This window comes from Ursus maritimus (genome assembly GCF_017311325.1).
Source record: "Ursus maritimus isolate PB19 chromosome X unlocalized genomic scaffold, ASM1731132v1 scaffold_X1, whole genome shotgun sequence".
NCBI lineage: Eukaryota > Metazoa > Chordata > Mammalia > Carnivora > Ursidae > Ursus > Ursus maritimus.
The window spans coordinates 51,185,844-51,209,562 of NW_024423319.1; the positions used below are offsets into that span (position 1 = coordinate 51,185,844).

At 37.5% G+C, this 23,719-nt stretch overlaps 1 long non-coding RNA gene across 3 annotated transcripts in view; it reads left to right on the forward strand.

Moving 5' to 3' along the window:
- The window catches only part of LOC103673018, a 30,751-nt gene that overhangs the window by 2,215 nt on the left and 4,817 nt on the right, over nucleotides 1-23,719 (forward strand). Inside the window, exon 3 of one of the 3 annotated variants that reach the window (XR_571282.2) lies at nucleotides 18,516-18,573. The exons of the other annotated variants lie outside the window; for them this stretch is intronic. This is a non-coding gene — a long non-coding RNA (uncharacterized LOC103673018). Of the gene's footprint in view, nucleotides 1-18,515; nucleotides 18,574-23,719 lie in introns of those variants that run through there. 3 annotated transcript variants of the gene reach the window in all.

Consider the following 23,719-nt stretch of genomic DNA (forward strand, 5'->3'; position numbering starts at 1 on the left):
AAGCCAATTAGAGGTATGTGTAAAAGATGCATAATCTTTACCACAAAAAGTGAAAAAGTCTCTTCCTGATACGGCTTACATTTGACTTTGCTATGATTATTTCAGCCCCGTCTTAATTCTTGATGTTTGGTTTTTAGCATTTTTCTTCAGTTAATGTAAATAGTAATTAAACAAACACCCTTCCTTCCTACATCAGGGTCATTGGTCTCTCTTGGAAGCTAACACATGAAAGAAACCACTACTGTCCTGCAAGGATTTTTCCACTGATTATGAACCAGACACCTCACCAAGTACAGCTCTAGGGCTGATCTCACTGCACCTATATTCCTTTGTTTTTACCTTCCTGGGACGCACAGATAGCTTGGTGTTTGGAGAGACCTCTTTTCTCTCATGCTGAAAAAAGAAGGGTACTAACGTCAGTTGGGATATCAAAAGTTAATGTTAGACCCGCTGACCTTGTGGTCTCTCCCTCTGGCTTCTCATGAGTTAGCATCCAGTTAACATTAAAAACTGAGCCCTAGGAGAAAAGAAAGATAAAAGGCTGCTAAGCTCTGTCTTTCTTCAAATTGACCTTAGAGTCATTTGTTACCCCAGAGGTTTCTGATGAGCCTCATAGTATCCCTCTTGCTTTCTGTGTCTCTTCCTGAATGTTCTCTTCTAAGCAATCTGGGTCATTAATAAAGAAATGAAAGGAAACATGGATTAGACAAAAATGAGAAATAACCCCCTTTAGGGTCATGGAAAAACATTTGTGATATAAAGTTTGCCTAAGAGTAAACAAGTATTTATTAAGCATGTACTATGTGCCAACACCAAAATAGATATTGTGCAGAAAAAAAAATATCAGACATTCTGCTATGTTATATATGTCTTCCTGAAGAATCTCCTGTTCTATAGAATTACACACTGAGAAAAACAGGGATTCTAGGGAAACATGGTTAGGGAAGATCACTGAAATCCAATGCAACCTTATAATCAGAGCATTAATGAAAACAGTAACTATTCTAATAAAAACACCAACAAGGTTAAATCTCCACTGGCATTTGCTCCAGCATCACACCCCTCAATGCTTGGTAGCCTTCATGCTTCTTCCTTCCTGATGTGGATCCTCAAGGGCAAGTGAATCTTTTAATAGATATTATCTTCATCAGAATTAAAAATCTAATTGAGGGGCACCTGGGTGGCACAGTCAGTTAAGCCTCTCACTCTTGGTTTCGGCTCAGGTCTAGATCTCGTGGTCCTGAGATCCAGCCATGTGTTGGGCTCAGCGGGAAGTCTGCTGGGGATTCTCTTTCTCCCTCTCCCTCTCCTTCTTCCCCTCACCCTTGTGCTCTCTCTCTCCTCTATCTCTCTCTCAAATAAGTAAATCTTTTTTTAAAATCTAATTAAAGAGTACCCAACTTTTTAAAACCTGTGGTGAAATGTCTTCACAGCTTCATTATCATTAGTCATAGCTTCACCAGATAGTTTAATGTAAGGAACTTATATGTTGTTGAAGCCACTGAACTAGTCATACTGAAGGGGCAGAGTCTGGTGCAAGATTCTTCTTTTTTTCTTAAAGTCTTCATATATTGCTAGGATTTATGCTTAATTGTGAGAAAGCTTCCTCCTCATCACTTCAAAACTTAAAGTGCTAAGAAAATTCACATGTGAACCCACTGGACTTCCACCTTATTTTGACATAATTCTTCTATTTACCAGTTGCTAATGTGCTATCCATGGTACACAAACACTTGCAACGAAACAGACTGTAAAATAGAAAATCTCTGCCATCAATAGCTATAAAATCTACTTGAGAAAGCAAACAACAAATTTGTGAAATGGTAAGAGAAAATTAGCTGCCTAAATTGGAGGTGCTGACTCTAAATTCAACATAACATGGTAAAGGGGTGAGATTGGTTGGACCTAGAATAGATGAAGAAGTTCTCAAGGAGAAGGTAGAACTTGAGCTGCTGAGGTATGAAGCAGAAATCAGACATGAATAGGCAAAGCTAAGAAAGGAAGTAAGGAAAAGACAACATATAGAATGGTCTGGAAACAATACTGACCAATGATGTTGAGGGGCCAGTGGGGCTTGAGTAGAATGGTGAGAACATAGATGTTGAATAATAGTAGGAAACATGGTTGTCCCCCTAGCATTTTCCCAGAATGTAAACAGATTTGAATGTAAGACACAGTGGTAGTAACAGGTAAAGATCTTTAGCAGGAATGTTATAAAAGAAGTAAGGAGCTGGTCTGGCAGTGGCATGCAGAATAACTTTTTTATCCTCTTTTTAATTTAAATTCAAGTTAGTAAACATATAGTATAGTATTGGTTTCAGGAGGAAAATTTAGTGATTCATCACTTACATATAACACCCAGTGCTCATCCTGACAAGTGCCCTCCTTAATGCCCATCACCCATTTATCACATCCCTCTACCCGCCTCCCCTCCAGCTACCTTCAGTTTGTTCTCTATAGTTATGAGTCTCTTATGGTTTGCCTCCCTCTCTGTTTTTAACTTATTTTTCCTTCCCTTCCCCTATGTTCATCTGTTTTGTTTCTTAAATTGACATATGAGTGAAATCATATGGTATTTGTCTTTCTCTGACTTATTTCACTTAACATAATGCACTCTAATTCCATCCACGTCAGAGCAAATGGCAAGACTTCATTCTTTTTTATGGCTGAGTAATTTCCCTTTGTATATATATATATACCACACTTCTTTATCCATTCTTCAATCAGTGGACATATGGGCTGTTTCCATAATTTGGCTATTGTTGATAATGCTGCCATAAACATTGGAGTGCATGTATCCCTTTGAATTAGTGTTTTTGTGTTCTTTGGGTAATTATCTAGTAGTGCAATTGCTGGATCACTGCGTAGTTCTATTTTTAACCTTTTGAGGAACCTCCATACTGTTTTCCAGAGTGGCTACACCAGTTTGCATTCCCACCAACAGTGTAAGAGGATTCCCCTTTCTCTGCATCCTTGCCAATACCTGTTCTTTATTGTGTTGTTGATTTTAGCCATTCTGACAGGTATAAGGTGATATCTCATTGTAGTTTTGATTTGTATTACCCTGTTGATCAGTGATGCTGAGCATCTTTTCATGTGTCTGTTGGCCGTCTGTATGTCTTTGGAAAAATGTCTGTTCATGTCTTCTGCCCATTTTTAACTGGATTATTAGTTTTTGGGGTGTTGGGCTTTTTTAAAGTTTTTTATTTTAAGTAAACTCCATGCCACACATGGGGCTTGAACTCACAATGGGTGTTGAGTTTGGTAAGTTCTTTATAGATTTTGTATACTAACCCTTTATCAGATCTGTCATTTGCAAATATCTTCTCCCATTCCTTAGGTTGCCCTTTAGTTTTGTTGATTTTTTCCTTCACTGTGCAGAAGCTTTTTATTTTGGTGAAATAAGTCAGAGAAAAACAAATACCATATGATTTCACTCATATGTGGAATCTAAGAAACAAAAGAAAGGAGCAACAGGAAAAAAAAAAGAGAGGCAAACCAAGAAACAGACTGTTAACTAGAAAGAACAAACTTTTACCAGAAGGGAGGTGGGTGGAGGGATGGGTTAAATAGGTGATGGGGATTCAGGAGTGCACTTGGTGTGATGAGCACCAGGTGTTGTGTGGAAGTGTTGAATCACTGTATTGTACACCTGAAACTGATATTACACTGTATTAACTAACTGGAATTTAAATAAAAACTTAAAAAAGTAAAGGAACAAACTGTTCCTCTCCACAGATTATATACAGGAAACAAAGGAAAAGAAAGAGTAGACAAGAATTACTAAAATGTTGGCCCAAGGAAATAAAAACCTAGTAGCAAACTGGGAGATGGTATCTCAAGGTATTTGTCATTTGCAGACAGAGCCATGCCAAGGAACCTGGTACACAAAAACTAAAGAGACTAATTACAGCAGGACAGGAAAGCTAAGAAGCTTCCTGTAGTCACCAACAGGAAGAGTCTGGGCAAGCTGGTAAAGCAGAAAGAAGGGTTGTGTAACAATAGGCAGTAAGCAGGCAGACAGCTAGACTCTAGAAGTCCAGCATTGGATATCCTGGCAGGCAGGCAGACAGAGAATAGAATCCAGTCTGGTGGCAAGCGATAGGCAGATAAGCAGGAATCCACTAACGGGAATTGGGATTAAGAAACAAATTAGTAATCTCTTAAGAGGTCTGGCAAGACACTGCTAAACAAGGCAGGGCACCAGGCCTAAAGAAATTGGCGTAACAGATGAAATCTACAAAGAGAGGCAGATAGAGGCAAATAAAAGAGGCAACAAAGACACCTGGTTTGTTTAACTGGTCTGTGAGATCACAGTAGGACCAGAAGCGATAGGTCCACCTGATGCTAAACCAGAAACTATTGAAATACTCCTCCTTGAATCCTCTCTTGACGAGGAACAAGACTGGTCCCAGTGGAGGAAAAGTAGACAAGAAAAGGCCTGGAAAAAATAATGACCAATAGTGGTCACTAACCTGAAGTAAAGGTTAATGTATTCCGTTGTGATGATTACAGGGATTGGGTCTGGAAGCCAGGCAGCTAAAACATAGCCCCACAAAAATTAGTCCAAAAGACTATGGTGCCAATTGCTCCTTTTGGGGAAAGTGTTGAGACTAATAGAGACTGAGAATTCCCATGTTCATGCCACCTATGGTTTTATACAGTATACTGAAAACCAACCCTTTGAATTTTATATGGAAAATATGCTTCTAACAAAGAACAGACTTCCCTGTTAACCAAAGTCCCAAAGCCCCAAAGCAATTTTAAGAGTGGCTTAACAGATCATAAATGGTAATTGTCGAGTCTATAAGTCAGTAAGAGAGGTATAATAATAAACAGTGAGGGAAGAACTTTCAGTTTGCTTGCTAAACTGTGTGGATCAGAGAAACACACATTGGTATTAATAGGGATGCTATTTATTTAAGAAGTTGAGGGTTTTTTTAGAAAAAAATTAGGAGGGGCGCCTGGGTGGCACAGCGGTTGGGCGTCTGCCTTCGGCTCAGGGCGTGATCCCGGCGTTATGGGATCGAGCCCCACATCAAGCTCTTCTGCTATGAGCCTGCTTCTTCCTCTCCCACTCCCCCTGCTGTGTTCCCTCTCTCGCTGGCTGTCTCTATCTCTGTTGAATAAATAAATAAAATCTAAAAAAAAAAAAAGAAAAGAAAAAGAAAAAATTAGGATGTATAAACAGTCTCTTGGAGATAAATGTAGTTCAAAAGTGAGACTAAAATTATGCAACTAAAATCTATTGTCTCTTTTACTCTGTGGTTTATTTTCTGACCTTTTCAAAATATAATTAATTATGAAAATTAAAGAGGACATGTTTGACATCTGTAAATATTAACTTGTTTTCATATCTAGGCATCAATAGTTAGGCAAGTCTTAGAAATAGGTTTATTTTGGGACAACTGGGTGGGTCAGTCGGTTAAGTGTCCGACTCTTGATTTTGGTTCAGGTCATCATCTCAGGGTTGTGAGATCAAGCCCCACTTTACTCTCTCTTTCCCTCCCCCTCTGCCTCTCCTCCTGCCTCTCCACCTCCTTGAAAGTGTACATGTACTGTCTATCTCTTAAAAAAATAGGTTTATTTTGTTTTATATATTCTCCCACATTAATTTTAACAGCTTTAATGAGATATAATTCACAAATCATACTTTTCACCGTTTTAAAGTATACAATTCAGCAGTTTTTAATATATTCACAGAGTTGTATAACCATCACTGCAATCAATTTTAGAATATTTTCATCACACCAAAAAGAATTTTGTCTTTAACCATAACCCCTCCACAGTCCTCCCAAACCACACCCCTCCCAACCCAAGGCAACCACTAATCCACTTTATGTCTCTCTAGATTTCCCGATTCTAGGCATTCACATAAATAGAATCTTGCAATGTATGGTGTTTTAGTAACTGGATTCTTTCACTGAGAATAGTATTTTCAAGGTTCATCCTTTCCACATCAACTTTTATTCGTTCATTATTACCTATTAGTTCCTCAGACATAAATACAAATCAGTTGTTTAAGCCACCTGCCCTGCTATACAAACAATGACAAGCATATACCTACTTAAAATTCCAAAGAGTTGATATTCTCACGTGATTTTCCTATACAATGATAAAATAGAAGAATTTCTTTCTGATGGGCCTGATGTGTGGAAATGACCACAAACACCATATTTAATCAAGTATACATTATGTACCAGAACAACTCTTAGAAGTTTTTATAAACTAATTAAACAGGACTACCCAGAAACCAATTACATTAAATTGTATATCACCTCATACAGTAGTGGAGAATACATAGTTCTTATCCTACTTATTTTTATTATATTTTATTTTTTTTAAGATTTTATTTATTAGAGAGAGGGGGTAGTGACAGAGAGAGCAAGAGAGAGTACAAGCAGGAGGAGGGGCAGAGGGAGAGGGAAAAGCAGGCTACCCACAGAGCAGGGAGTCCAATGTGGGGCTCGAACCCAGGACCCTGGGATCATGACCTGAGCTGAAGGCAGACACTTAACCAACTGAGCCACCTAGGTGCCCCTATCCTATTTATTTTTAAGTCTTCCATTCCAACATATTAGAAGCTGAAATGTGCATCTATACTGGCATCAGATTCATTCAGAAAATCTTCTTTAAGATATGCACATGAATTTTTAAGAAAATTTTTGGGAAAGACTTTTAATCACTGGGTGATTTCTTGAGTAATAGATGTAAGGATATCTGTTTTGCTGCTGCTCTTATTTTATTTTTAACAAATAACCCTGTAACACTGACTTTCTGCTGCCTCCAAAACAAAGACTAATGTGAGCTGCCATTCTCATCAATACTAGCAGCTTCACTTGACACCCTGATATTATATAAAGGCAGACCTGCCTCTAAATCCTATGAACCAACCCTGCTTTGCATCAAAATTTTCATCCTTTAATCTTTCAGCATGTTATTTTACACCATCAGAATGCCTCAAAGCCTTGTCTTCAGTAGTGGCCAAATTAAAATACACAAGGCTGAGCTTGATCCCAAATCTATAGAATAAAGCTTTTCCATTGCAGGTAAAGCTCTATATGTGATCCTACAATAGTATATAACTGTCATTAGATTACTTTTTCTTTTTACACTATTTTTGATGATTAAATATGATATAGGACTATAAAGTAGTAAGATTATATTTTAGCTAGCATATTAGGACTTATACATATAATTTTAATTATATTAACAAATATTGGGTAAATATGTCCAGGGCATGGTGCTAAGGGTAAGTGAATGATAACACTATTCATGATCTCATTTAGCTTAGGATATTGTCAAGGCAACTGACAAGAACTCATCTGACTGCAAAAGAATATTATAGAAATATATAGGAGGAAGAGAATGGGGAAGAGTTTTTTTTTTAACAAGGTTTTCTTTTTTATTTTTTTATAGTAATATTTTTTTATTTTGTTAGTCACCATACAGTACATCCTTGGTTTTTGATGTAAAGTTCCATGATTCATTAGTTGCGTGTAACACCCAGTGCACCATGCAATACGTGCCCTCCTTAATACCCATCACCAGGCTATCCCATTTCCACCCCCCCCCGAAGCCCTCAGTTTGTTTCCCAGAGTCCAGAGTCTCTCATGCTTCATTCCCCCTTCTGTTTGCCCCCCTTCATTCTTTCCTTCCTTCTCCTACCGATCTTCCTACTTCTTATGTTCCATAAATGAGTGAAACCATATGATAATTGTCTATCTCTGCTTGACTTATTTCACTTAGCATTATCTCCTCCAGTGCCATCCATGTTGCAGCAAATGTTGAGAATTCGTTCTTTTTGATAGCTGAGTAATATTCCATTGTAGATATGGACCACATCTTCTTAATCCAGTCATCTGTTGAAGGGCATCTCAGCTCCTTCCACGATTTAGCTATTGTGGACAATGCTGCTATGAACATTGGGGTGCATATGGCCTTTCTCTTCACTACGTCTGTATATTTGGGGTAAATACCCAGTACTGCAATTGCTGGATCATAGGGTAGCTCAATTTTTAACTTTTTATGGGACCTCCACACTGTTTTCCAGAGTGGCTGTACCAACTTGCATTCCCACCAACAATGTAGGAGGGATCCCCTTTCTCCACATCCTTTCCAACAATTGTTGTTTCTTGCCTTGTCAATTTTTGCCATTCTAACTGGCATAAGGTGGTATCTCAGTGTGGTTTTGATTTGAATTTCTCTGATGGCTAATGATTTTGAACATTTTTTCATGTGTCTGTTAGCCATTTGTATGTCTTCATTGGAAGTGTCTGTTCATATCTTCTGCCCATTTTTTTATTTGTTTATTTGTTTCTCGTGTATTGAGTTTGAGAAGTCCTTTGTAGATCTTGGATACCAGTCTTTTATCTGTAGTGTCATTTGCAAATATCTTCTCCCATTCTGTGGGGTGCCTCTTAGTTTTTTTGACTGTTTCTAACAAAGTTTTCTTTTTTAAAGATTTTATTTGTTTGAAAGAGACAGAGCATGAGCACGAGCAGGAGGGAGGAGGCAAAGGAAGAGAGAGAAGCAGACTCCCCGCTGAGCAGGACCCCCAATGTGGGGCTCAATCTTAGGACCCTGAGATCATGATCTGAGTGTAAGGCAGACACTTAACCAACTGAGCCCCCCAGGTGCCCCAAGAATGGGGAAGTTTTCATGGAAAATCTAAGCCTTTAAATATAAGTAGGACCCCAAAAGTTGGAGATTAGAGGAAAGGGCTTTTGAGGGAGAGGGAACAACATGAGCAAAAGCTTAGAGAAAGGAAAATAATGTGCTGAGTTTGGAAATTGATAAGTCATCTAATGGAGCTAGAAGGTAGGTTTTATGATTGTATAGTGGGAGATAAAGCTGGGAAAGAGGGGCCAAAGCAGGAAGACTTTGAATGCCGTTCTGAATTTATTCTATAACTGTGGAGAGTTGCCAGAAATATATGACAGGAAAAACACATGATTAGACAGACCTGTATTTTGGGAACAATGCTCTGGCATTGGTGTGTAGCATGGTTTATAAGATAAGAAACTGGAGACAAGGAGATAAATTAGGAGACCACTTTCAAAAGCCATTCTCTTATTGGAGAATGAGTACTTTGGCTCAACCTGACTGCCAGTTATAGGAACCTGACCTACTGCAGATATCCAAAATAGTCCAGAAAAGGTGGAGGTAGAAAGGCGAGCCAAGGCAAAAATCTGCTAAGAAAAACCAAGAGTCAAAAAATAAACATAGCACAAAGGTCTAAAGTCCCTGTTAGATTTGCCTTATAGATCCAAGAGTTTGCAAGTTACAGCCAGGATCATAACTAGGTGTCTTAACAGAGGAAGGAAAATCAATGGTAAACAGCCTGGAGGCATCCATAAATTAACTTGTTGGTTGGTGGATATGAGTTGCATAATTGAGTTGGGCTTGTTCAAGGGACCCAAGACACCTAATAAGATATTTCAGTGATAGACATGCAATAATAAGACTATGATTTAGAACAGCAGAAGAAAGAATGGTAAGATGGGAATGCAGGTCATATTTATAGGATCTAATGACCTGATATAGTAAATAAGGGAATGGGAAAAGTAGAAGATAATTCTGAGGTTTCAAACCTGAGTTACACGGAGAGCGATAATTTTGCAATGCAGATTGGGAATCAAAGAGGAGAGATAAATTTTGAAAAATATGATGCTGTTATATATGAAAGATGCCACATTTCAGGTGCCTGCAAAATACGAAGATGAAGACATCATTAGACATTAGGTCTTGTGTTTCTGAAAAAGCTTGGAGATAGATGATTTAGAGTCATTTACATAGCAATATTAGTTGAAGATGTAGTAGGTGGGATCACCAAGGAAGAGTGTGGGGAGGGTTATGAAAACCAAAGAAGTTTGTTGAAAGCTCATTTTAAGTGTGGACAAGGGGAAAGTAGTCATCCAAGGATATAGCTTAGCAGTTTATTACTCATGGTAGGTTCTGAGATTTCAGTTCATTTTGACAGGGATGGTAACGATACCATGATACTAGAATGCAGACTGGGAATCTGAGAGGAGAAATATTTTTATGTAGGATGGCTGGATGCTAAGAAAAAAATTCAGACATGTAGGATGGGATCCAGGAAAGTGCAATAACACAGAGACCGTACATTAATTTTGAAGAGATGGTAGCCAGCAGAAAAATCAGAAAGGATGAGGTCTTTGGTGACATTAAAGACAAATCAGGAAACAAGTGAGCAGATTTCTTTTCGGAAACAATACACATTTGAAAGACTATACATATGTTAAAATAAAGCTAACATTGCTCAGAATTCCACTTCTGAGATTGCTTTCAGAAACAGTTCACCAGCCAAACAAGAAAAACAGTCTAGTTTTTTCATAGAGCATACTTGATCTTAACATATACCTGTGTCTCTGTCAGCTTCTTTCTCTTTTACTTGTCTCTCTTCTTTCTTCCCTCCTTTCTTAGTTCATCATCCTTCCCATCCTGCCAGATGTAGTAATGTAAACCCTTCAGTCCTTGTTCCATGAAAGTCTCTGCTGGTGTTGGCCTGTGACCAGATACAGAGTAGAGGGTCTATATAGGGTAGAGACTAAGTCCAAGGTGCCAAGTTGAAACTAAGAACTATGGGGAGCAGTACTCAGAATGTATCAGAAAGTAGACTGACTTCCATAATTTTATTTGTGTGCTAGAAGCCTACTCTAAATGCTAGAGGTTTATGACATGCAAATTACCATAAGTTAAGGATTGCTTAGATATATCCTTGTATACTAAAAAGCATACACAAAGCACACAAATACACACATAGACAAATCTTTTATTTATCATGTTAATATATACTTATATAAACATGTCCATATTAATAATGACACACAGAGAGAAAATGAGTATGAATATGGAGAGACCACATTTATTTTGGTTATTCAGGAGTAAATTTCATTTCATTTTCTAAATTTATTCTTCCTCACTGTTACTACTAGAATGCTGAACTAGCTTAATTTGGACAGTGAACTACACTTTGGAAATATGTTTCAAGAGCTCCAGAACATAAATCCTACATCTTGATTCTATGTTCTTACCTCTAAAGAGCACAGTGCGTTTCTACCTTTAGGGTAACCCAAGATCATTGGCTCTAATTTAAAGACTTGGCCCTGGGTGATTATGGCAAATCAGGATCTGTAACCACACCTGCCAGCTTTTCACATCAAGGCAATTCACAAAAAAGGGCTCAGAAGACAAGTCGGGAGAGAGGTGGTTAACATAAACAGTGTTGAGCTAGGACAGTGGTTCTTAAAGTATAGTCCCTAGATCAAAAGCATCAGCATCACCTGGAAACTTCTTCATACTAAAAATTCTCAAGCAGCAATTCAGACCTACTGGATCAGAAACTCTATGTTTCCAATCCAGCAATCTATGGTTTAACAAGACCTCCAGGTGATTTTGATGCATGCTAAAGTTTGAGAACCACTGAAGTAGAAGAAAACAAGTCATAAGCAAAAGGGTTATAAGACAGAGGAAAGAGAAAAACAAGGTACCAGCAAGGGACATGGCACTGAATGAAGGAAAGGAATAGTAGTAGTATATTGAATTGTATCACTCCAACTTCCTTCTCAAGAACGACTCTTCTATTCAGATGTTTTAAAAGTGCTAAACTGCATGTTTTAAATGTAGCAATAAATGGAATGGAATGATAAACCAGATGTTGACTGAAGGGCAAGAACAAAGTCAGGGGTAAATGGTATATAAGATGTATCAAATCCCAACCAACAGGAGCTATCAGGAGTGGAGCAAACACAGCAGTAGTAAATGAGCAAAAAAGGTGAATTGGTTGCTTCTGATCGTTTAAGGGAACTGATGCCCTGACACTCAGTACTGTGCTACCAGAGAGAACAAGTAGCTCCAAGGCTGGGAATGGGGTCAAGGGGAGGGGATATATTTATGTTCCAAAATTATCTGAGTGGGTGCTTGAAAGAATCAAGACATTGAATGTAATCCAGACCCTTGATATTTCAGCAGGGAGTGTGGCTTATAAAACTGCTTTATTCCACATTCACAGCTCTCAACTGTGCATGGAATTTCCAACGCCAACATAAATCAATGGATCTAAGGGAAAGTGGTTATATTTAAATCCAAATAAGATGGTTTGTGAACTGGCCTTTGTCATAATTTATGTACACTCTGCTAGGGGGCTTTATGGTTATCAGTAACACAAAGTCTTTAAGGAGAGGAAACTAGGACTCGTAGAGACCCAGATACTTAGGGGCAAGGACCTGGGAGAACCAACTTATCTGTAAAGTACTGGGGAGGGGCAAAGAGGTGATTAATCAGGTAGGAAGTCTTGGCAGTCTCCACTGTAATACAAGCTGTAGTAGGTATCTGACTATCCAGTTTGGGCAGCTAAACCAAGACAGTGAGGGATCCATGCAAAAAATGCCTGTCTTCGGGATCAGGCAAATAGTGACCTGCCAGAGGCAAGTATCAGATCCATCTGCACGCATCACAGGCCCAACATCTAAACAAAGAATTGGTTCTCAACCTATTTTCCACTGGGACTCACCTGGTGGATAAAGATCCTCGGTTCAAATACGTGTCCTCCACTACTTGCTATGTAAATTGGGGCATGTTGCTTAGTTCTGCTGTGCATGTTTCCTCATCTGTAGAACAGTACCTACTTCATAGTGCTGATGAGGATTAAATGATAAAGTATAGTACATGTCAAATGTCAAACTCACAAACTCAGGGTCTGCTACCTGAAGCACTGAATACTTTGGAGATATTATTATGAGAGGAATTGTACATTATGATTTGCTCCACCTTTTACAAGACTTTGGGACCTTGGCCAAGTATCATAAATTTCTTATGCCTTAGTTTCCTCATAAATAAAATGAGGTTAAGAATAATACCTCTATTATAGGTTGCATTGAGAATGAGATTAATACATGTAAAATGCTTAGTATTGTGCCTGGCACATAGTAAGTTCTCAGTAGGGGTGCCAGGGTAGCTCCGTTGGTTGAGTGTCTGACTCTTGGTTTTAGCTCAGGTCATGATATCAGGGTTGTGAGATCGAGACCCCCCCTTTAGGCTCCATGCTAGGCACGGAGTCTGCTTGAGATTCTCTCTTTTTCTCTCTCTCTTCCTCGCCTACTGCCCCTCCCCCTCCTTGCGTGCTCTCTCTCTAATAAAAATAAATCTATTTATTTATTTATTTATTTGACAGAGAAAGACAGCAAGAGAGGGAACACAAGCAGGGGGAGTGGGAGAGGGAGAAGCAGGCTTCCCGCCGAGTTGGTAGCCTGATGCAGGGCTCGAGCCCAGGATCCTGTGATCATGACCTGTGCCAAAAGCAGACACTTAATGACTTAGCCACCCAGGCGCCCCTCTAATAAAAATAAAATCTTAAAAAAATGAATAATAAGTACTCAATAGATGTTAACTACAATTATTATTCCTCACAGTTCTGAGTAATTCCCGGAACTCTTTATTGAGGTATAATTGACAAAGCTGCACATGTTAAAAGTTCATGATTTTATAATATTTGTATCTGAAATGGTCAAATTCATAGAAGCAAAGAATAGAATGATGGTTGCTAGGGGGAGGATATCAAAAGGAATAAAATTTCATTATGCAAAATTAATAGGTTCTAGAGATCTGTACAACATTATATCTATAGATAGCACTGTATTGTACACTTAAAAATCTGTGGAAGATAGATCTCATGTTAACTGTTCTTACCACAATAAAATATTTTAAAAAGGCATACATACATAACTTTGTACAACTATCATCTCAATCAAGAAAATGAACATGTCTGCTGGCCCCTAGTATTTCCTCCTGTCCCTGTGTAGCTCCTCCCTCCCACCCCAGCCTTTTCCCTAGGCAAACACTGATTCGTTTTCTGACACTGTAGATTAGTTTGCTTGTTATACAGTTTTATATAAATAGAATCATATAGTATATACTCTTTTCTCTGGCTTATCTCACTCAGTATATTTATTTTGAGATTTAGTCATGCTATTGCATTTTCATTGCTGAATAGTATTCCACTATATGGATATTCCAACAGTTTATATATTAAAGTACAGGTCTTTATGTATACATAGGTTTATATTTCTTTTGAGAGAACACCTAGGAGTGGAATTGGCTGGATCATGGGGCAGGTGTATATTTAACTTGTTAAGAAATTGCCAAAATTATGGAGCATCCATACAATAGAACCACTCACCAATAAGAGGATGAGCAACTGATGTGCAAAACAAAACAAAACAAACAATAAAAACCAGACAAATCTCAAAATAATTATACAGAGTGAAAAAGCCTGACAAGAAATATTACATACTATTGATTCCATTTTCAAAATATTCTTGGGAATACAAAATAATCTATAGTGACAGAAAGGAATCAGTGGTTGCCTGGGCATCAGGGGAGAGAGAATGTAGGGGCAAGAAGATGGGATTAGAGAGGGACTAAGGAACCTTCTGGGCCTGAAGGATTTGTTAATTATCTTGACTTTGGTGATGGTTTCACAAGTATCTGAACATGTCATAAGTCTCAAATTATACTTTAAAATATATACAATTTATTTTATGTCAATGATGCCTTAATAGAGCTGTTAAAATAAGTCATGAATAAAAATTCCTTGTAGATATCAAAAAAAGAATTGCCAACCTGTTTTCCAAATAAGTTGTATCGTTTTACATTGCCAGCAGCAATATATTAGAATTCCAGTTGTCCTACATCCTAGGCATCCTTTAGCCATTCTGGTGGACATGTGGTAGTATCAGAAGGTTTTAATTTCTATTTCCCTAGTGACGAATGATGTTGAGCATCTTTTCACATGTTTATTTCCTATCCAAATATCTTTTGTGAAGTGTCTGCTTAAATATTTATTTTTAATTGGGTTGATAGTTTTCTCATTATTGAGTTTTGAGGTTCTTTTTCTATTCCGGATGCAAGTCCTTTATCAAATACATGCTTTGCAAATATTTTCTCCCAATCTGTGATTTGTTTTCTCATTGTCATAGCAGTATCTTTGAAAAGCAGAGGTTTTTAATTCTACTGAAGTCCAATTTACTGATTTTTATTTTATGGACTCTACATGGTATAACATCTAAGAAATCTTTGCCTAACCCAGTTCACAAAATTTTTCTCCCATGTTTTCTTCTTGTATATTTTTAGGTGTTATATTTAGGTCTGTGATCTCCTTTGAGTTAAATTTTGTAATGATGAAAGCTATGGATTGAAAATCTGGTTTTTTGTTTGTTTGTTTGTTTTTCTGTATGGACATCTGATTGTTCCACTACAAATAATTGAAAAAAAAACTATCTTCTATCCACCTTGCACTTTTCTCCATCTCATACCTTTGTAAAAGGTCAGTTGCCCATGTATGCATGGGTTTATTTCTGGACTATTTATATCCTATTTTATTCATCTATTTGTCTATCTTAAGTCAATATCACACTGCTTTGTTTGTTTTGTTTACTTTTTAGTGATTAGGAAAAATTTATTTATTCTGCACACACCAAAAAGACAGTTTGCAAACTAGAAACATTCAAACCAAAACATGGAATGAGGTTCAGGGGGACAGGTATATTGTTATAAAGCAGCTAATATAATGAGAAAGCAGTGACTGTTTATTTTTCATAGTGATCGGTTTTAATATTAGAACTTTCAGGGGCACCTGGGTGGCTCAGTCGGTTAAGCGTCTGCTCTCAGCTCAGGTCATAATCCCAGGTCCTGGGATGGAGCTCAGCATTAGGCTCCTTGCTCAGCAGGGAGCCTGCTTCTCCCTCTCCCTCTGCTCCTCTCTGCCCTGCTTGTGCTCTCTCTCTCTTTCTCTCTCAAATAAATAAATAAAATCTTTTAAAAAAAATAGAACTTTCATAAAAGGGAATTGATCAATGGTTATCTCATATCAATCTTGGGAAACAGTCCCAGTTTTGCTTATGATTTCCAGAGGCATAAGAAAGAAATGAACTTTGTCGAGTTAGACTTCCAAAATAAAGTAAATTAAGCTTTGCTTGTATGACTAAACTGGTTTTATCTGCTCAGGCAATTTTCAGGCCTGGTCTCCATTTCTTTCTTAACATCCTTTAAGAACCTAACTTTGATAAAACTTGTTGCTTGAAAAAGGAACACTTTGTAATAAATATCATTGTAGCTTGGTACTAACAACTTTTTTTTAAACTTTTTTAAAAACTTAAAATCAACTAATTAGCATATAGTGTATTATAAGTATCAGAGGTAGAGTTTAGTGATTCATCAGTTGCATATAACACCCAGTGTTCATTCCATCAAGTGCTCTCCTTTATTACCCATAACACAGCTATCCCATTCCCAACCCACCTCCCCTCCAACAACTCTCAGTTTGTTTCCTGTATTTAAGAGCCTCTTATGGTTTGTCTCCCTCTCTGATTTCGTATTATTTTATTTTTCCATCCCTTCCCCTATGTTCATCTGTTTTGTTTCTTAACTTCCACATATAAGTGAAATCATATGATATTTGTCTTTCTCTGACTGATATTTCACTTAGCATAATACCCTCTAGTTCCATCCATGTCACTGCAAATGGTATGATTTCATTTTTTTTGATGGCTGAGTAACATTCCATTCTGTATATATACCACTTCTTTATCCATTCATCTGTCAGTGGACATCTGGGTTCTGTCCATATTTTGGCTATTGTGGACATTGCTGCAATAAACATTGGGGTGCATATGCCCCTTCAAATCGCTGTGTTTGTATCCTTTGGATAAATACCAAGTAGTGCAATTGCTGGGTGGTAAGGTAGCTCTATTTTTAAGTTTTTGAGGAAACTCCATACTGTTCTCCAGAGTGGCTATACCAGCTTGCATTCCCACCAACAGTGTAAGAGGGTACCCCTTTCTCCACAACCTTGCCAACATCTGTTATTTCCTGACTTGTTAATTTTAGCCATTCTGACTGTACGAGGTGGTATCTCATTGTGTTTTTGATTTGTATTTCCCTGATGCTGAATGATGCTGAGCATTTTTTCATGTGTCTGTTGGCCATTTGTATGTCTTTTTAGAGAAATATCTGTTCATGGCTTCTGCCCATTTCTTGGATGGATTATTTGTTCTTTGGGTGTTGACTTTGATAAATTCTTTAGAGATTTTGGATAATAGCCTTTTATCTGATAAGACATTTGCAAATATCTTCTCCCATTCCACAGGTTGCCTTTTAGTTTTGTTACTTGTTTCCTTTGCTGTACAAAAGCTTTTTCATCCTGATGAAGTATCAATAGTTAATTTTTGCTTTTATATCTCTTGCTTTTGAAGATATGTCTAAGTTGCTCCAGCCGAGGTCAAAGAGGTTGTTGCCTGTGTTCTCCTATAGGATTTTGATGGATTCCTGTCTCACATTTAGGTCTTTCATCCATTTTGAGTTTATTTTTGTGTACAGTGTAATAAAATGGTCCAGGCTCATTCTTCTGCATGTGGCTGTCCAATTTTCCAAGCACCGATTGTTGAAGAGACTGTCTTTTTTCCATTGGATATTCTTTCCTGCTTTGCCCAAGATTAGTTGACCATAGAGTTGAAGGTCCATTTCTGGATTCTCTATTCTGTTCCATTGATCTATGTGTCTGTTTTTATGTCAGTACCATACTGTTCGATGATTACAGCTTTGTAATGCAGCTTGAAGTCTGGAATTGTGATGCCACCAGCTTTGGTTTTCTTTTTCAATATTCCTTTGGCTATTTGGGGTCTTTTATGGTTTCATGCATATTTTAGGATTATTTGTTCCTAGTCTGTGAAAAATATTCATGGTATTTTGAAAAGGAATTGCACTGAATTGTAGATTGATTTGGGTAGCATAGACATTTTAACAGTATTTGTTCTTCCAGTCCATGAGCATTGACTGTTTTTCCATTTCTTTGTGTCTTCCTCAGTTTCTTTCATAAGTGTTCTATAGTTTTTAGAGTACAGATCCTTTACCTCTTTCATTAGGTTTATTCCTAATTATCTTATCATTTTTGATGCAATTGTAAATGGCATCAATTCCTTGATTTCTCTTTCTTCTCTCTCATTATTAGTGTATATGCGACTGACTTCCGTGCATTGTTTTTATATCCTGCCACTTTGCTGAATTCCTATATGAGTTCTAGCAGTTTTGAGGGAGTCTTTTGGGTTTTCAATATGTCATCTGCAAAGAGTGAAAGTTTTACTACTTCTTTGCTAATTTAGATGCCTTTTATTTCTTTTTGTTGTCTGATTGCTGAGGCTAGGACTTCCAGTACTATTTTGAACAACAGTGGTGAAAGTGAACATCCCTGTCATGTTCCTGACCTTAGGAGAAAAGCTTTCAGTTTTTCCCCATTCATGATGATATTCACTGTGGGTTTTTCGTGTATGGCTTTTATGATATTGTGGTATGTTCCCACTATCCCTACACTGCATAGAGTTTTAATCAAGAAAGGATGCTATATTTTGTCAAATGCTTTTACTGCACCTATTTATTGAGAGGCTGATATGGTTCTTATCCTTTTACTAATGTGGTCTATCGCATTGATCGATTTGCAGATGTTGAACCACCCTTGCAGCCCAGGAATAAATCCCACTTGGTCATGGTGAATAATCCTTTTAATGTACTGTTGGATCCTATTGGTTAGTATCTTGGTGAGTATTTTGGCATCCACATTTATCAGGGGTATTGGTCTGTAATTCTCCTTTTTGATGGGATCTTTGTCTGGTTTTGAGATCAAGGTAATGCTAGCTTCATAGAATGAGTTTGGATGTTTTCCTTCTATTTCTATTTTTTTGAAATGATTTCAGCAGAATAGGTAGTAATTCTTTAAATATTTGGTAGAATTCTGGGAGGCCATCTGGGCTTGGACTCTTGTTTGTTGGGAGATTTTTGATTACTGCTACAATTTCTTTGCTGGTTATGGGTCTGTTCATGTTTTCTATTTCTTCCTGTTTCAGTTTTGATAGTTTATATGTTTCTAGGAATGCATCCATTTCTTCCAGATTGCCTAATTTGTTGGCATATACTTGCTTATAATATGTTCTTAAAACTCTTTGCATTTCCTTGGTCTTGGTTGTAATATTTCATCTTTCATTCATGATTTTATTAATTTGGGTCCTTTCTCTTTTCTTTTTGATAAGTCTGGCTAGGGGTTTATCGATCTTATTAAGTCTTTCAGAGAACCAGCTCCTAATTTCATTTATCTGTTCTAATGTTCTTTTGATATCTACTTCATTGATTTCTGCTCTAATCTTTATTAGTTCTCTTCTCCTGCTGGATTTAGGCTTTATTTGCTCTTCTTTTTCCAGCTCCTTTAGGTGTAAGGTTCGGTTGTGTATTTGAGACTTTTTTATTTCTTGAAAAAGGATTATATTGCTATATACTTCCCTCTTAGGACCGCCATTGCTGCATCCCAAAGGTTCTGAACTGTCATGTTTTCATTTTCACTTGTTTCCCTGATTTTTTTAAATTCTTCTTTAATTTCGTGGTTGACCCATTCATTCCTTATTAGGATGCTCTTTAATCTCCATGTATTTGTGTTCCTTCCAAATTTTCTCTTGTGATTGGGTTCAAGTTTCAAAGCATTGTGGTCTAAAAATATGCGGGGAATAATCCCAGTCTTTTGGTATTAGTTGAGACCTGATTTGTGACCCAGTATGTGATCTATTCTGGAGAATGTTCCATGTGCACTCAAGAAGAATGTGTATTATGTTGCTTTAGGATGGAATGCTCTGAATATATCTGTGAAGTCCATCTGATCCAGTGTGTCATTCAAAGCCGTTGTTTTCTTGTTGATCTTCTGCTTAAAATATCTGTCCATTGGTGTGAGTGGGGTGTTAAAGTCCCCCTCCTATGATTGTATTGTTATCAATGTGTTTCTTTAATTTTGTTATTAATTGCTTAATATAATTGGCTGTTCCCCAGTTAGGGGCATAAATATTTACAATTGTTAGATTTTCCTTTTGGGTAGACCCTTTTATTATATATAACGTCCTTCTTCATCTCTTATATGGATGGCTACCCCAGCTTTCTTTTGATGTCCATTAGCATGTTAAATGGTTCTCCACCCCCTCAACTTTCAATCTGGAGGTGTCTTTGGGTCTAAAATGAGGCTCTGTAAAGAGCATATTGGTAGGTGTTGTTTTTTTTATCCATTCTGATACCCTGTGTCATTTATTCGAGCATTTAGTCCATTTGCATTCTGAGTAATTATTAAAAGAAATGAATTTAGTGCCATTGTATTACCTGTGAGGTTGCTGTTCTTGTAGATTGTCTCTGTTCCTTTCTGGTCTTTGTTAACTTTTGAGCTCTCTGTTTGCTCAAAGGATCCCCTTTAATATTTCTTGCAGGGCCAGTTTAGTGACCACAAATTCTTTTAGTTTTTGTTTGTCCTGGGAATTCTTTATCTTTCCTTCTATTCTGAATGACAGCCTTGTTGGAAAAAGTATTCTTGGCTTCATGTTTTTCTCATTTAGCACCTTGAATATAACATGCCAGTCATTTCTGGCCTGCCAGGTTTATGGACAGGTCTGCTGCCAGCCTTATGATTCTACCCTTGTAAGTTAAGGACCTCTTGTCCCGAGCTGCTTTCGGGATTTTCTCTTTACCTCTGAAATTTGCAAGCTTCACTACTATATGTAGCGGTACTGACCTATTTTTATTGATTTTTAGGGGAGTTCTCTGTGCCTTCTGGACTTGAGTGCCTCTTTCATTCCCCAGATTAGGGATGTTGTCAGCTATAATTTGTTCAAATAAACTTTCTGTGTGTCTCTCTCTCTCTCCCTCCCCTCTTCCTCCTCCTCCTCCTCTTCTTCTGGGACCCCTATTATATTAATATTATTTCACTTTATGGTATGTATGATCTCTCAAATCCTCCCTTAGTGATCCAGTAGTTGTTTTTCTCTCTTTTTCTCAGATTCCTTATTCTTCATCATTTAGTCTTCTGTATCGCTGACTCTCTCTTCTGCCTCACTTATCCTAGCAGTTAGAGCCTCCATTTTTACTGCATCTCAGTAATAGCCTTCTTAATTTTGGCCTGATTATATTTTAGTTCTTTTGTTTCTCCAGTGTGGTATTCTCTAGTGTCTTCTGTGCTTTTTCAAGCCCAGCTATATCTTTATAATCATTGTTTTGAATTATAGTTCAGATATCGTACGTATATCCATATTGATTAAATTCCTGGCAGTGAGTACTGCCTCCTGTTCTTTCTTTTGGGGTGAGTTTCTCCACCTCATCATTATGTCTAGAAAAGAATAGATGAAAGAGAGAGAAAAGACAAAAATAGAACACTACCACCAGAAGAGACAAACAATGCAAATCAGAGGAAAACAGAAACAAAGAAAAAAAGAGAAAGAAAAAAATCAAATAAGAAGTAAAACAGTCAAAACAATAAACTGGATCCTGGGTGTATTTTGGTCTGTTTGTTAGAAGAAACTAGATCCCAAAATAGGAAGGAATGAAAAAATTATATAATAAAACAATAATATATAATATATATATAATAAAACAAAACTTAAAGACTGAAGAATAATAAAACATGAATGCTACGTACTATTTTCCATAAGAGCTGAAGTTTTGCAGTTCTCTATAATCGGTAAACTTGGTATTAGCCAAATGTTCCTGCTGGTCTTCTGGAGAAGGGGCCTCTTGCCCTGATTCTCAGGTGTCTTTGTCCAGGTGAAATTGCAACCCTCTTGCCAGGGGGCTGGGCTCAGTGTAAGCAGCTCCAGATTGCACTGCATGGCACTGTTTTGCTCCCTGAAGGCTTTCAGCACTGGTTGGGGGGATGAAAATGGTGACACTACAATCTCTAGCCCCAGAGGTGAAAGCCCCCCACTACTCTTCAGTAAGCCCTCACAGAACAGCAGTCAATCACTCTTGTCCCCCTAGTTTCCATCAGAACTCTGTATTCACCCAGCCTGTGATTGATGGTTTTTATCTCAGGCATGCAGACCCGTTTTGAGTCTCCAAACTTTACAGACTCCTATGGCACAGACCTGCACTGTTCCACCTGGGGGAGGAGGGGGTTCTTGCCCCACTTCTGCCTTTTGCTGGGCCCCTGCCCAGAGAGTTGTCACCCAGTCATGCAGCGGTTCATGGTTTAGGGCAACTCCAAGCAGAAAGCCGGCGCCTAGACTCCCTGTGTACAGCTGGCTTCCTTGATCTGACGCTTGGGAACTCTGCTGCACTGAGCCATCCCCATTCTTTTTGTGACCCCAGGGATCCTGTGACCACACTGTCCCACCTGGGAGTCTACTCCACTTTGCCACTGAGCACCTTCAGGTAGGGACTTCCCCCACCAGAGCAAACTTCTAAAAGTTCTGATTTTGCACTCCGCTACTTATACTATTTTCCAGTAGCCAGCTTAAGGAAGAGTCCTCCCCCCGCCATGGTTTATCTTCAGATATATTGCCTCGGGTTCATGTCTCCACACCTCCTACCTTGCAAAAAATGGTCACTTTTCTATTTGTAGAATTGTAGCGATTCTTTTCTCAGATCTCTGGTTGATTTCCCAGATGTTTAGAATGATTTGGTAACTATCTAGTTGCATTCCAGGGACCAGATGAAATTAGGGTCCCCTACTCCTCCACCATCTTAACTTCTCCCCAACAACTTTTTTAAAGAGTTGTTCAGTACTAGAAGTTTCCCTTGGGAGATGGTAAACAACTTGTCACCAAAGTTAGACTAGATAACCTGTCAGCAATGCTATCAAAGGGATTCCTGATTTGTGTGGTGGCAATACCACACTGTTTTGATTACTGTCACTTTATAAAAGTATTTAAATTAGTGTTAGCCTTGTAACTTTGTTCTTTTCTTTTGCAGTTTATTGCATTTTTATATGAATTTTAGAATCAGCTTGTAAATTTCTTTTTAAAAAAAGCTCACTGGGGCTTTGTAGGAATGCATTGTTTCTATGGGTCAATTTGGGAACAATTAGCATCATTATAAAACAGACTTTCAATCTATGAAAAAGGTATATATCTCTATTTATTAAAATTTTTTCTAACTTCTCTCAGTAATGGTTTCTGTTTTCATTTAAAGGTTTCACTTCTTTTGTCATATCTATTCCTAAATAGTTCATAATTTTGATACTATTGTAAATGGTATTTTAAAAATGTTAGTTTTCCATAGTTTATTGCTAATATATAGAAATACAATTGATTTTCGTATATTGGTCTTACATTTTACAACTTTGTTAAATTCATTTATGAGTTGTTGTAGCTTTTTTGGTAGATTCTATTGGATTTTCAACATAGACAATCATGTCTTCTGCAAATAAAGACAGTTTTACTTCTTTGCAATTAGATGTATTTCATTTCTCTTTAATGCTGGATAGCACAAGCTAGAATCACTAGTAATTATGTTGAATAGAAGTGGCAAGAATTATTGTAGTTATTCAACTTCTTGATTTCAAAATTTAGGAGAAAGGTATAGTAATCAGGACCGTGTGGTTCTCTCAAAAATAAATCCAAAATAAACCAATCATTTATGGTCAATTGATTTTTGACAAGAGAAATATTCAACGGGAAAATAATAGTCTTTTCAACAAATGGTGTTGAGTCAGCGTATACACATGAAAAACAATTAAGTTGGATCTCTACCTCACATCATATACAAAAATTAACTCAAAAATGGATCAAAGACCTAAATGGGAAAACTAAATCTATAAAACTCTTAGGAGAAAACAGAGGTGTAAATATTCCTGACTTCGGTTTCTTATATATAAAACACCAAAGGCAAGCGACCAAAAAAAAAAAAA